The following is a 16011-nucleotide window of genomic DNA, read 5'->3' as shown; positions in this document are numbered from 1 at the left end:
TTGCTTCTTCTACTCCTGGATGTAATTTTCTTCACCCGGACTGTGCACAGGCATTGTCATTTTTTAAGTTCCTGTCCCTGGGCACAGAAACTTATGAAGAGAATTAAGAGAGCTGTCCACACTCCTGCTAGTCAAGGCTTCTGTTCAGAAAAACTATTTGCATTTTATCTAATGATGGAGTTATTGTTTTTAAGCATTCTATCCATCTTAATTTCCTTCTTGATGTTTCTCCTTAGGTAATGCACCCTCACTTTGCACTAATGCTGAGCTCATGATATTCTTCCTAAAACTGGCTGCCCTCCAGTCATCTCTCTCCCACAGCCAGCAGGGCTCAGAGCCCTGGAGGCAAGAAAAGTTCCAATACCTACTTTGTCCCCCAAAGAGGAGCAGTGTATAAGGTCTGGCAATTCTTTATTTGGAGTATCTCTCCTCTTGTATCCAGTCTATTTTTGAAACTCAGTCCCTTCTTGTTTCATGCCTGATCCCTTACTGTGGCATTCTTGCAAGAGAACACCCCATCCTACCTGCGCCAGGCCAGACAACACACCACAGTCTAAAGAATCTTACTGAAACACATTTTTTTGCCTCATACTCTGTTTAAAACATTATAGTGTTACCAGGAATTAGAAATCTAGTCTGCTTTCTGGGCCGTTTATGACACAAACCCAATTTGCTTTTCCATTTTTGTCTTTTAGTCTTCTGCTATAGCTTTCCTACAGACACACTCATTTATTACCAGGCCCATTTATTGTTTCCAGCACATTATATGAACTTCTCAGCACCTCCCCCACTTCTCACACATTTTCAAGGTGTTCACCAGATTTAGACCTGACTCTACTCATTCATCAAAGTTCAGCTCAAGTTTCATTTTTCTGTTGAGACTTGTTTTATCATCTAGGGTCATAATAATTGTGGAAGAGACTGATGGTCATCTTCCAATATTCATTCTCCCCTTTTCACGCAAAATCTCTTAAATTAATTAACAAGGAAGCCATTGGCCTGATGAGTTCAAAATGGGAGAGTTCCCTGAACCCCTTCACAGGACATACAACAGGAGTGTGGCTTGTCTGGCCACTGTGCAATCAAACCCCTTACAGGAGGGGGAGCATGCAGATGGACAGGTGCAGGAGCTGGGGCAAGTGCCTCTGGACTCCAGCCCTATGGCAGTCTCCAAGGGTGGGAGACCATGACTCCCAAAGCCCAAGTGGGCATGTGTTACAGTGTACTCTATTAGCCTTGTTGTCCACAGACAGCTTAAGTGTTAAAGAGCTCAGTGGACCCTCTGTCTTTTCACAAGGGCAGATGGCCAGTGTGACAGCTTTTTGTATCCTGAGCTCTTGTCCAGCATGCAGGGAAAATCAGGTTGCACACGGACTTGAAGGATGGATGCAGAGGTTTCACTGAGTGGTGGAGGTGGCACTCAGTGGGATGGATGGGGAACTAGAAAGGGGATGGAGTGGGAAGATGAGCTTCCCTCGGAGTTTGGCTGACTAGTGGCCAATCTCTCCAACCAACTGCAGCCAAACTCCCCTTAGTGTTCAGATGCTCTTTCTCTTCTCTCTGCCATGCCATTCTGCAATTCTTCTGCTCTTCTGGTCATCTCTTTGTGGACCCAGGGTTTGGGGTTTATATGAGTACAGGATAGGAGGGTATAATGGGCCAAAATGCAGCTTTGGGATGTAAAAATAAGAATGCCTGGTCTCATTTAGGGCCACCGGTTTCCAGGCTTGAGGATGGGGCCTTTGTGGGGTACCACCTTCTTCTACCCAGTATTTCCCTGTCTCCTAACCATATCAATTTCTTCATAATTAGAGTTCCTACCACAACCTAGGAACCTAACTCTAGCTTAATATACAAACAAACTTCATTTAGGTATATATTTTCTGATAAACAGCTAAGTTTCAGTCAAACACAAGTAGCCAAGCTTCAACCAATGTCAGGAAGATAACTGATCAGATAATGCCTAAATAAGTAGACAATCAAGTACTTTATCTACTTTGTTTTGGTGTTGAGTCTGTAAAAGCTTACTACTCATGCCATTGGATGGAGCTCTCTGAAGATCAGTTGATGCTAAGTGCATGGACTTATGTCAGTGCAATCTCTTCTCTTCCATTTTTTTATGCCAGTACTCCTCTGTTTAGATTAGTAGAGTTTAGAACTCTACAAAAAAAAATTGCAGGCCAATATTCCTGATAAACACAGATGCAAAAAATCTTCAACAAAATACTAGCAAATTAAATGCAACTACACATTCAAAGGATTATACACCGTCACAAAGTAACATTCTTGGGCCACAAGGATGGTTCAACAAATACAAGTCAATAAATGTGATATACCACATTAACAAAATAAAAGATAAAATTACATCTCAATATATACAGAAAAAATTATTTGACAAAAGCCAGTATCATTTCATGATTAAAAATCTCAACAAATAATGTATAGAAGTAATGTACTTCAACATAATAAAGGCCATAGATCATGAGCCCACAGTTAATATTATACCTGATGGTAAAAAGCTAAAAGCTTTTCCTCTAAGATCAGGAACAAAACAGTGAGCCTACTCTCATCACATTTATTCAACACAGTAATGGAAGCCCTAGTCAGGGCAATTAGGCAAGACGACGAAATAAAAGGCATCCAAATCAGGAAGGAGGAAGTAAAACAGACTGTACTTGAAATGGTATGATCTTATATATAGAAAGTCCTAAAGATTCTACTTCAAAAAGACTGTTAGAACTAGTAGATTAATTTAGTAAAGTGTAAGCTCAAAATCAATGTATAAAAATCAATACTGTTTCGATATATTAACAATCAACTAACTGAAAAAAATTAAGAAAACAATTCCATTTACATTAACATAAAAAAAACTACTTAGGAATAAATTTAACCAAAGAGATGAAAGATCTGAACACTGAAAACTATAAATCACTGATGAAAGTAATTGAAGAATATGCAAATAAACGGAAAGATATTCCATGTTCATGGAATACTGTTAAAATTTTTACACTAGCCAAATGATCTGTATATTCGATATAATCTTATCAAAATTCCAATAGCATTTTTCACAGAAATAGGAAAAGCAACCCTAAAATTCAAGTGGAACCACAAAAAAATCTCCTAATAGCCAAAGCAACCTGCACAAAAAGAAAACCAAATGCATCATACTACCTGATTTCAGAATATTCCATAACACTTTTTTATTAATGTAAAGATAATACCTATTCATTGCCAAACATTCAGAATACACAGGAAGTCTACAGATAACATAGATAACATCTGAATTCTTTTTTTTCTTTGAGATGGAGTCTCACTCTGTGGCCAGGCTGGAGTGCAATGGCATGATCTCAGCTTACTGCAACCTCCACCTCCCGGGTTCAAGCAATTCTCCTGCCTCACCCTCCCCAGTAGCTGGGACTACAGGCATGTGCCACCACACCCAGCTAATTTTTTGTATTTTCAGTAGAGAAAGGGTTTCACCATGTTGGCCAGGATGGTCTCAATCTCTTGACCTGTGATCCACCTGCCTTGGCCTCCCAAAGTGCTGGGATTACAGGCATGGACCACTGCACCTGGCTGAACTCTTATATTAGCATATTTTTCTTGTCTTTTACTAGTACATGTCAGTTGTTTTCTTCCATTTTCTTCCTGCCAACAGTCTGTTTCTTCTAGCAGGCCTTCACTTCTACTGATTTTCCACTTTTAATATCCTTCTTTGAACAGGAATATCAGATAGTCAAGATTTCTAGAATTCCATAAAGATTCCAAAGAAGGTAAATGTGAAGGAAAAATTAAACTTCTCTGCTATAAACAAAAAGACCAAGTTTAGGTTTAAAGTTTAAACTCTTCTTTTTTTCTGACTTTGGGTTGGGAGATATTAAGCCAATCTTAGAATATTTCCTGAAGAGAAGGCTGTGAAATACCAGAGTTGGGAACCTTCAGATTGCTGAATTCCCAGTTCCCTCATACCCTTTAAGTACTAAAGCTTCTAAACCAGCAAAGCTAAGGGTTACAAAGACAGAAACAAAAATTTTGAGTCATCTGATGTGATAGTGAGACATGCCACTCACACATTTATCACTTGGGTCATGTTTCTGTATATTCTAGATAAGGAGAAACAAAACATACATTCGTCAATGGTGCAAAATAATGAATTGGCTACCCAGTCACCTGTTGGCATCCTGAAACTCCAGGTTAGCCTTTCTACTGGCATAGAAATACGTATTAGCCAGGTCAAGCTGAAAAACACAGGTGTTAAACCCATGCATGTCCACTGTGAGTAAAAAACTGAAAAAAAAAATCACAATGAGTTGTTTAATTTGCTGAAAATAAAGACAAGAACTCTTTATTGGAACAAATTAGCACATATATGCCGCTACTAATCAAGAGGAATAAAAATTTTGAAATGACAGCCACACGTGAAAGACTTATCAATTCTCTGTCTTTATGTCATAATTCAGTTTGCAAAAACTTCAATAATGTAAATGTTTCATGGATTATATTCCTTCAGTATATTGATGTCATTACATTAATAGGACTTAGAGAGTGGGAGATAGCAGCTACTATAGATATCTCAAACTGACACTTGTGTGCCAGATTTCAGAGTAAGTTCAAGGAAAAGTCAAGACCTTCCATCCTACTACAGTTCCTACGTGTCCAGAAGTGACCTATTTTACTGCACATTTTATTTTCTACTTCTACATGGTACAGAAATACATGGGACGCTGGGTTTTAGAAAACACATATGCCATATTCAAATATGCTGTTCAAAACTATTTTTCTGAATAGTCCAAAAGGCTGTTAACATGGAGAATACCCTAAAGCAAGAGAAAGCTGTCTCGTGTAAATAGCTTTGCTAGCTGTTCTTTATGACCATGAAGTTTCAATTGCTCTTAGTCTCTAAGGCAGATTGGAATACTAGAGAGCATACTGCAAAACTGGATAGAGGAATCTCAACAGTGGCACCTGGGTTCTGAAACAAAGCTATGCTCTTTTCAGCAAGCCTTTTATAATAAAAAATACCTGCCTGCTGCTGATTGTCCTCTAGAGATCAGAAACATAAGCACAGGACATGAGCAAGCAGTAGCCTCTGATCTGTACTGCTCATCATGACCTTGGTGATATCTGATGCATCAACTCATAAAACTTGGAACGCCCAACAGTTTCTCATTACCAAGTAGAAGTAATATATGCAAGATTGGGCTTGAGAAGGTCATAAAAACACAAGGATTTTACAAGAGCAGATGGATCCATTTCCCAATGTGCCTGCCACATAAACCATCTTTCCCTAAATCCACACAAAGGGCCTTGGAGAAAATTTTCCATGGCTAGGAAGAAAATCATTCAAGCCTTGTTTGCAGATAGCACTTTATTAAATGTTGGTATGAGTAGCAAGTTTATTGATGTGTTCATTATAGCCCCACTTGTGAGTAGCCTTGGATGATATTGAAAATGGAATAAATTCCATTGGGCGGAACTTTTTTAAAAAATCAACTTTATTAAGGATAATTCTTACACAAGAAATTCCACACTATTAAGTGTATAGTTTGATGAGTTCTGGTTAATGCATATGTCTGTGTAGACCAGTAATTCTTTGCAGTCCATGTCCCCACACCCATTCCCCACCTCAGAAGACCACTGATGCGATTCATTGCACTTTAGTTTTGCCTGTTCTAGTAGTTTAAATAAATGAAATATATTCTTTTTTGTCTGATTTATTCTGTTCAACACAAAATCTGTGGTTTGTTCATGTTGACACATGAAAGCAGCAGTTCATTTGTGATGCTTGGTAGCATTTGATGGTTTATTTACATTATAACTTATCTATTCACCCATTGTTTCCAGTTTGGGGTTATTAAGAATAAAACCACCCAGAATGCATATGTACAAATCATTTATCAATGTGTGCTTTTACATGTCTTCAGTAAATACTTAGAAGTGAATTGTTGGGCCATATTTTTTTTTTGTCAGGCCGTATTTGAAGCATATGTCTAATGTAGTAAGAAATGAGTGGGCTTCATCTTAAGTGTAGAATTTTTGGTTTGCTTTGCCTGAAAAGAGATTTGGCCTGAGGCAAAGACCTATAGCAATAAATGCATGTGGCTAATACTTTGCCTACAAATAGCCAAGCATTTGTGAAAAACAAAAATTAATTGATTAAAGGAGAGTAGGAGAAGTATGTGAAATAGACTAAAGTGTAAAAATGTTGATTCTCACTGGTTGATGACTCACCACAAAGCTCTCACTAAAGAGGACACTCCCAGTGAATAGGTGGCCAAGAGGTTGATTCTTTACGCAGCTATACCAGAGCTTGATAAATATGTTCAAAACAAAGTAGCCATGTTGGCAAATCAGAGGTTATGCATAAATCAAGCCCTCAAACCTTCCTTCAATAAACTTCATCTGGTTGAAGTGTATCTCATATGCCAGGAACAGAGAACAATCCAGAGCCTTGGGATCCTGTCCTGTGATTCAGGTAACCAGTCAATTATCAGACCCTTTCCATTATAAAGGGGTAGCTATTTTTCCCATTGCAGAATATCCTTATTGTGATTAGCAATCATGAATTTATCAGATGGTATTTTTAAAATATTGTGTTTTTGACAAAACACCCAGCCATTTACTCTGGAAGAAATTAGGTAATCAGGTGAAACCTATGATTTTTAATAATCCCTACATGCATAACATCACTAAGAAGCTGGAAAGCAATATTGCAGATTTGGGGTATAGTCCCGCTAAATAGGCTTTGACTAATGACCAATGTATGCCTCTTGACTCACACCCAGAATACAAAGAACCCTGATTTTTATAGGCCGAATTTTTTCTAACCCCCTACCCATAAAATTTATATATTGATGTCCTAACACTCAATTCGTTGGAAATGGACTCTTTTTGGAGACAGGGCCTTTAAATAGGTAACTAAAATAATATGAAATCATAAGGATGGGTCCTGTATTATTAGAATGTTTGTGTCCTCCAAAATGTGTATTTTGAAACCCTAAACTCTAAAGTGATGATATTAGGAAGTGGTGCTTTTGGGAGATGATTAGCTCATGAGAGTGAAACCTTCATAAATGGGATTAGTGCCCTTCTAAAAAGGGATCCCAGAAAACTGTTCACAGAAGGTGCCATCTATGAACCAGAAAGTAGGTCCTCACCAGACATCAAGTTGCTGGTGCCTTGGTCCTAGACATTCTGGCCTCCACAACTGGGAAAGATAAATTTCTGTCTTTTAAAAGCTACCTGGTCTTTAGTATGTTATTATAGCAGCCTGAAGGGACTAAGGCCCTAATTCAATATGACTGGTATCCTTATAAGCAGAAGAGATTCAGACACAGATTCACACAGAGGGAACACCATGTGTGTCACCAGAAGGGGGCATCTGCAAGCCAACGAGTCAGGCCTCAGAAGAAGCCAACCCTGCCAACACCTGACCCCATACTCATAGGCTTGAAAATTGTGAGAAAATAAATTTTGTTTTTTGAACCACCTAATGTGTGGCACTTTGTTACGTCAGCTCTAGCAAACTAATACAATGACTCAAGTAGTAAAAGTCACACATGTCACAATTTCATTTAAGGGCTCACGATTTTTTCTTTGTGTCTCCATGTCTCTTGGCTCTGCTGGTTTGTAAACTTTGCCACCCAAGGTTTCTAAGGAAACCAGGATTCAACAATCTCAGGCTCTTGTTCTTCTATGAACACTATGGCATAAATTCTCCCTTCCTTAAGGATCATCTCTCAGGAAGAGTTTGGAGGAAGACAAAAGAATGAGAAATAAGAAAAATGAGCATTTTTTTTAAGAGGATGGAATTACCAAAGGTATTGTTTAAATTATTCAATCTAAGGTTTTAACAGATTCAACATTAAGTTACATTTATTTTCCTGCTCATCAGTAGGTAGAGGCTAATGAGGAAGATCAATCATCAATACGTAAATTAGAAATTTATATTTTCTCTGCACACATAACTTGTAATCTGAATCATGTTTTGCATCCCTTATTACAATAGTATTCATAGGAGTACATTTAGGAAATGCTGACTTCTGTTCAATTGAGTAGAGACCATTGTTAACAAAGCAAGCAGAGGAACCCCTGCAAAGATGCATAGATTCTTAACACAATGTAATTATCAACTACAATAAAACATATGTTCAATGACCATTTACCCAACCTTAAACAACAATCATACCACTAGAAAAGATTAGAAACTAAAAACACTCACGTTTTTTCTACCACACCATATTATACCATATATAAATTTATTTTGTTTTTCTGGGTGTTTCATAACTAAGTTGGTCAATTCTTTATTTTCAAATGTTAGCTTATTTCCAGTTTTTAAAGTTATAAGTAATGTTACCTTATGCTCTAGTGCACGATGATATTGTATAGATTTGATTGTTTCCTTAGGTAAAATTCTAGAATGTAAGTTGGGTTTCTGAGTTAAAGAATTTGAATATTCTTAAATTTTTTGGCCTGTCTTCAAAAATATTGTAATACTATATAATTCCGAGACATGCCTAGGCAGTTAAAAAGAGGTCCACGGAGAATCTCCAACACACCCACCAGTGTTTACATCAGATGCTTTTGTGCAGATGAGGGAACCTGCCGAAGGCCTCGTCTGAGCATGTACCCTGGAAGAATGGGGTGGAACCACAAGCAGGGAGGGGAGAAGCCTGCCCTATTCAATTCTTGTGTGGTGGCCCAGGATTCGATCTCTGAGGTGGGGTGTCCTGTTAGCAGGACTCCATCTCACTTTACTGTTTTTTCTTTTTCCTTTTCACCCCGTAAAATCCTGCTCTACTCACTCCCTCATGAATATTATATTTATTTTTCATTTTTATAATTTGGTGGAAGAAAAGCTACATTGTTATCTCACTTGCTATTTCCTTTGTTATTACATGTATTAAATTTTCACATGTGTAAGTTTACCACTGTTATCCCTTTAGCAGTTTGAAATGCTTGACTTTAACTGAACTGGCCTAGGTCTAGTTACAATGACACAGTCACCAGAGAATGCATAACAACAACAAATATCATCCCTTTTAAGTAACTGAGCTTGTAATGTAAGTAAGCTTTGTCATATAATTAGTGTACTAGTGTGTGTGGGCTCAGAACAGGTTATTTATATGACAATGACAAAAATATACTGAAATGTTAGTCTGATGCTTAAAGATAACTGAGGTTTTTTGTTTTTTGTTTGTTTGTTTGTTTGTTTTTTCATTGCTAAGCCTGACTTCTTTAACATGGAAAATGAAATGTGGCATTCTTAATTGGGATATTTTTCTTTCTTAATATTGGTCAACCATATTATTCAAATCAGTATCAATTTTGTATATGAAAAGCAATTAACAAGTTGAAAGTTTCATTTTAATTTCTCAGAAAAAAGTTTTTTAAAATTCTTATTTTTCTGAGACTTAAATTTTCAGTAGCTAATCTGAGATGCAGACAATTTGATTTCCATGTCAAAAACAATTAAAATAGAAAACAAATCTTTCCATTTTTTTCACAATATAGGTGGTCATTTTAATCATTTAGGTATTTTCCTGACACTGGTTCAGTCTTTGGTCATGGAATTCAAGTCTACAAAACCTTTTGTAACTTGAATTGCATTTAAATATCACCGAGCTAGTTACTATGCTCTTCATTCTAGGGTAGAAACCCTTACATATATTCATAGTTTTTTACATACTTGTGTTTGTTTTCAAACCAGTTTTTCTTTTAACCAAATAAGTTATGATTTGGGACAAGTAGGTTCCATACTACCAAAGTAGCATGTGTATGAATTTATCCTCACCATACTGTAACTCTGTGAAGATTCACAAACATCCCCCCTGCCGTTAGAAACTTTTTTTGTTAAGAGCAGATAAATAAGAATGCTGAGTTTAGCTATGCAAATAATTATTAAATTTAACTACACAACAACCATTAATTTGAAATGTAGACAGGACAGATTTAGGGGCATAGTTTCTATTAAAAATCCCAGTAAACTGTATAAAGAAATTCATCTTGTAAATAGCACAAATAGCAACACTGAGATCCTAAAAAATTTGAATTCCTTTAAATCAACTGCAGGAAAAAAAAAATCCAATCCATTTAACCTGAGAAACATAGTCAATGGGAAACTCACTGGAACATTTTTTACTCAAGAGGTTAGAATGAAAAGATACGGGGTTTGAAATGAAGAACATGATTGGTTTAGGCTAATCAGAATATATTCTTGAGTCACATTGGGATGAAGTGAACACCTGAAATAGTCAACTAAGGTAGGTGGTATGAATGCCCAGGGAATATTGAATTTGCTTATGGAATATTTGCTTATGGAAATAAATCAATTTGGCCCCTTGATCCACTGTTGGCCCCCAAAGCCCATCTACTTTCTACTGTGCATTGTTTCCAATTTCCTTGTGTTTCCTTATGCTATGGCTTGAGGCAGAGAAAAGTTCACAAACTGCCTCTGGCCCAAGAATATGTTTTCACATTTCCAAAGGTTATCCCAAGCTCTCTTGGGGGCAGAATGTAACATCTACTCCTTGAGGAGTCTGAACTTAGGTTGTGGAGAATTTGAAATTATTATTCTTTATATGCCTCTCCTTCTCAAAACTCAGAAGTAAAAATTTGTCAAAAGAGTGCTAGACACATGAGGTAATCTGTTTCAAAAATTTAGAGTTGCTTTAAATAATCATTTTTAAGATGGTTTTACTTGTATTATTAACTTTCTTGTTGCTCATAACATTAACTTTAATATAAATGCTTGCTTTCTATGACTAGAAAAATATATGATCAATGTGGGAAATTTGTAAAAGTTCTCTTAACAATATCCATTCAACAGACTGGCTAGATTAATCAACACTTTTTTTCTATAAAACGTACGAATGCCCAGGGAATATTGAATTTGCTTATGGTTGGCAAGCCTCTCTCTGGAATATTTGCAGTATCTCCTCCCATGGGCTTATTTGTATGCCGGAACAGTTACCAGAATAAGGTTATTTATTCACAAACTCATTTATGCCAGTTGTACCTATTAATACATTTAGGAAGTGTAACTAAACATCACATAAACCAAGAAAATATGTGTTTAGAAAGAAAGAGAAAGCTACTGAGTCTTTAAAAATAGTTTAAGTTCTTTGGAAAGACTTGATAGAAAAAAAGTTAATTAAAGTTTGCTGTTGAATTAGGTGTGGACATAATAAATTCTTTAAAAATTAGAATAATCTATACCCAGATCATTCCCAAACCTCTTTAAATCCCTGCTAAAGAAGCCGAAAAGGGGTAATTTATAAAAGAAAAAAATAATGTGAACTCCAATTAGCAGAATAGTCCTCAAAAAAAGAAATAGCCTGTGTTCTTAAAGAAAACAAATTAACAATTACTATGAAATTTTAAATAAAATATTTAGGGTATGTATGTACTTTACTTTTGATTCTGTGCTTTGACAGAGTTTAAATTAACTGATCAACTGTCTGTCATAATTGCATAATGATAGGCATAATCCTACTAGCAACAATGTTAATCCTGATTGCTACATTGCAACATATCTGCTCTAGGTCTTTTTCTTCCATTCATTTTACCTGGTTTAGTATTAGAGAATATAAACACAATTTGTAGCTGTCTTATTTTTTGACAGTATATTAGCATTTTCCCATATATAATCACATTTTCTTTTCCAAATCAATTTTTAGTTTTATAGTGTCATATTTTTATAATAGAATATTTCATATATAGTAAAAACACACATTCATTGGCTTTTGCTATTTTATACACCTATATGCCAAAAAATTTAATCAGCATATAAAACATAACTATCATCCACAGAAATTTCCCTCATGTACTTTACCAGTTAATCACTACCACTACTGACTCACAGGTATCAACTTTCTGATTTTTCTTACCATAGAATACTCAATATGGTTTGGCTGTGTCCCCACCCAAATCTCAACTTGAATTGTATCTCCCAGAATTCCCATGTGTTGTGGGAGGGACCCGGGGGAGGTAGTTGAATCATGGGAGCTGGTCTTTCCCGTGCTATTCTTGCGATGGAGAATTAAGTCTCACAAGATCTGATGGGTTTATCAGGGGTTTCTCCTTTTGCTTCTTCATTTTTCTCTTGCTACTGCCATGCAGGAAGTGCCTTTTACCTCCCATCATAATTCTGAGAACTCCCCAGTGATGTGGAACTGTAAGTCCAATTTAGCTTCTTTTTCTCCCATCTCAGGTATGTCTTTATCAGCAGTGTAAAAACGGACTAATACAGTAAATTGGTACCAGGAGAGTGGGGTTTTGCTAAAATGACACCTGAAAACGTTGAAGGTGACTTTGGAACTGGGTAACAGGCAGAGGTTGGAACAGTTTATAAGGCCCAGAAGAGAGGAAAATGTGGGAAAGTTTGGAACTTCCTAGAGAATTGTTGAATGGCTTTACCTAAAATGCTGATAGCGATATGGACAATAAGGTCCAGGCTGAGGTGCTCTCAGATAAAGATGAGAAATTTATTGGGAACCCAAGTAAAGGTGACTCTTTTTATGTTTTAGCAAAGAGATTGATGGCATTTGGCCCCTATCCTAGAGATTTGTAGAACTTTGAACTTGAGAGACATGATTTAGGGTATCTGAAGGAAGAAATTTCTAAGGAGCAAAGCATTCAAAATGTTACTTGGGTGCTGTTAAAGGCATTAAGTTTTATAAGGAAAAAAGCATACAAGTTTGGAAAATTTTTACCCTGACTACATCATAGAAAAGAAAAATCTATTTTCTGGAGAGAAATTCAAGCAGGCTCTAGAAATTTGCATAAGTAGCAAGGAACTGAATGTGAATTCCCAAGACCATGGGAAAAACATCTGTAAGCCATGTCAGAGACCTTCATGGCAGCACCTCTTATCACAGGCCCAGAGGCAAAGCTGGTTTCATGTGCCAGGCCCAGGGTCCCCATGCTATGTACAACCCAGGGACTTGGTGCCCTGTGTCCCAGCCATGCCAAGGGTGTGGTAGAAAGGGGCCAATGCACAGCTTGGGCTGTGGCTTCAGAGTGGAAGCACCAAGCTTTGGCAGCTTCCATGGAGTGCTGAGCCTGAAGATGCACAGAAGTCAAGAACTGAGGTTTAGGAACCTCTGCCTAGATTTCAGAAGATGTATGGAAACTCTTGGATGCTCAGGCAAAATTTACTACAAAGGTGGAGCCCTCATAGCCCTCTAGCAGAAGCTCTGCTAGAGCAGTGTAGAAGGGAAATGTGAGGTTGGAGCCTCCATACAGAGTCTCTACAGGGGCACTGCCTAGTGGAGCTGTGAAAAGAGGGTCACCATCCTGCAGACCCCAGAATGGTAGATCCACTACTAGATCATGCACCTGGAAACACTGCAGACACTCAATGCCAGTCTGTGAAAGCAGATGGGAGAGAGGGTATACCATGCGAAGCCACAAGGGTGGAGCTGCCCAAAACTATGGGAACCCATCTCTTGCATCAGCATGACCTAGATGTGAGACCTGGAGTCAAAGGAGATAATTTTGGAGCTTTAAGATTTGACTGCCCTGCTGGATTTCAGACTTGCATGGGCCCTATAACCACCTATGTTTTGGCCAATTTCACCCATATGGAATAGCTGTATTTATCCAATATCTGTAACCCCACTGTAGCTAGAAAGTAACCAGCTTGCTTTTGATTTTACAGGCTCATACGTGGAAGGGACTTGCCTTGTCTCAGATGAGACTTTGAACTGTGGACTTTTGGGTTACTGTGAAAATGAGTTAAGGCTTTGGGGAACTATTGAGAAGACATGATTGTTTTTGAATGTTAGGACATGAGATTTGGAGGGACCAGCGGTGGAATTATATGGTTTGGCTGTGTCCCCACCCAAATCACAACTTGAATTTATCTCCCAGAATTCCCACGAGTTATGGGAGGGACCCAGGGGGAGGTAATTGAATCTTGGAGTTCAGTGTTTCCTGTGCTATTCTCATGATAGTGAATAAGTCTCACAAGTTCTGATAGGTTTATCAGAGGTTTCCGCTTTCACTTGAACCTTATTGTCCATGTCACTATCATCATTTTGGGCAAAGCCATTCAATAAGTCTCTAGGAAGTTCCAAACTTTCACACATTTTCCTGTCTTCTGAGCCCTCCAAACTGTTCCAACCTCTGCCTGTTACCCAGTTTCAAAGTCGCTTCCACATTTTCTGGAATAAATTCAGCAACATCCCACTCTCCTGGTACCAATTTACTGTATTAGCCTGTTTTCATGCTGCTGATAAAGACATACCCGATACTGGGAAGAAAAAAAGATTTAATTGGACTTATAGTTTTATATGGCAGGGGAGGCCTCAGAATCATGGCAGGAGGCAAAAGACTCTTCTTACATAGGCTTAGGAGAAAAAAGAAAAGAGCAAGGGTCAGAAATAACGGTAGAGTCAGGTATAGAACTAGAACAATGAGCAAAAACAGTAAGTAAATACCTGATAAGACCCAGAAGTCTGACATTCTGAATATTCCACTTGTGTGTTGATGAAGGACTATTTCAGATGCTGTCCCTCCTCTACCTCCTAATTGTAACTGGCTTAAACAGAAACTCTTGGACCACTAACACCTCAAAAGAGGTGGTTCATCACATTATTTACTTTCCATTTCTATAAACATATAATCATTTTCTTAAATAAATCTATCCAATTTTCTCTATTTCTACTGCTGCCATCGGTCTTCAGCACATCCTCTCTCACCCAAACTACTACAATAACCTCCCAGCTGGTCTATTTCTTCGACTGCCCCAATCCAATTCATTCTGAACATATTTATACAAGTGGTCTAAAGATATTATTCAGATGTCACTCCCCTGCTTGAAGTCCTTCCAAAACTTCCCATTCTGCTTAGAATAAACTTCAAATTCCTTATTGTCACTTCTAAAGTGTGGAAATAAACAAAGACCAATGAAATGAGAAAAGTCTATATGGAATTTGTTATAGCAAGGAAGTCAGCTCTGTTATTTGCATTTTGGCAAGCCTCAAAGAAAGCTAAGGCAAGAAAACTTTACAGTAGGAAAAAGGGAAGGCTTCAGATGTGCCCTGATTGGTTGTTGGCAAGGGGAAGCAGCAGGCAGCTAACTAGAAGTAGGCATTCCATGTGATTGGTTAGGGATGTATATTTGGTGCTCTCTGCTTGGTCCTAAGTTAGAAGTAGGGACATACAAAGCTAACATGGAAGCTGTCATTTTATTAATCAAGTTCTGGCCATTTTGAGCCAATTGTCACAAAAGTTATTGTTTAATCTCCTGGCTTGTCATTAGAGATAACAATCTGGCTTCCTGCAAGTCTGATTTATAGCAGGCTGGCTTCCTGGGTTGTTTATTGTAGATAAGGGGTTGGTTTTCTGGGCTGGTTGCTGCAGGGTATGAACCAAAGTTCATTCTCATATATGGCCAGCCACTGTCTATTTGTATATCGAGTCTCTCAGCAGCCTGTCTCATGAACTTTCTGCCCTCTGCTAAGGACTCACCTCTGTAATCATAGATGCTACTAAGTCCACTAAAATTCTGAGCTCAGTCCTTCCTCTCAGCATTTGCATATGCTTCTGGCATGGCTAACCCCTTTTCAGGCTTTATACCTCAGCTTAAATGTCATTTCTTTATGACATTTTCCTTTCCCAGATCACCATACTTAAAGTCAGTTCACACCACTGCTACTTTAGTAAATATTAACCCTTGTTTGTTTTCTTCATCCTGTTCACAATTTTGTTATTATTTATATTTATGTTTCTACTCTATTTCATCTGTCTGCTCTACTGGACTATAGATTTTTGGAGATAGGTTATTTGCCGTTGTATCTCCAGTACCTAATGGAGTAGAGCTAGCATAGGGTAGGCTTTCAATAGAAATTTATTGAATGAATACTTTATCTGTCACTTTTACTTTTTTATCTTGCTTTTGAGACCACTAAATTATAAAGTTTTATATATTCTTGAGGTTTTACAAGAATAAAAAATATAATGAATTTAATTATTAAATATTTTATTTTAAATTGGGAGCATCATTTT

The sequence above is a fragment of the Saimiri boliviensis genome, chromosome 1, assembly GCF_048565385.1.
Source record: "Saimiri boliviensis isolate mSaiBol1 chromosome 1, mSaiBol1.pri, whole genome shotgun sequence".
In the NCBI taxonomy this organism is placed as follows: domain Eukaryota; kingdom Metazoa; phylum Chordata; class Mammalia; order Primates; family Cebidae; genus Saimiri; species Saimiri boliviensis.
The sequence above is the reverse complement of the archived record's forward strand: the minus strand, read 5'-3'. Positions refer to the sequence as shown.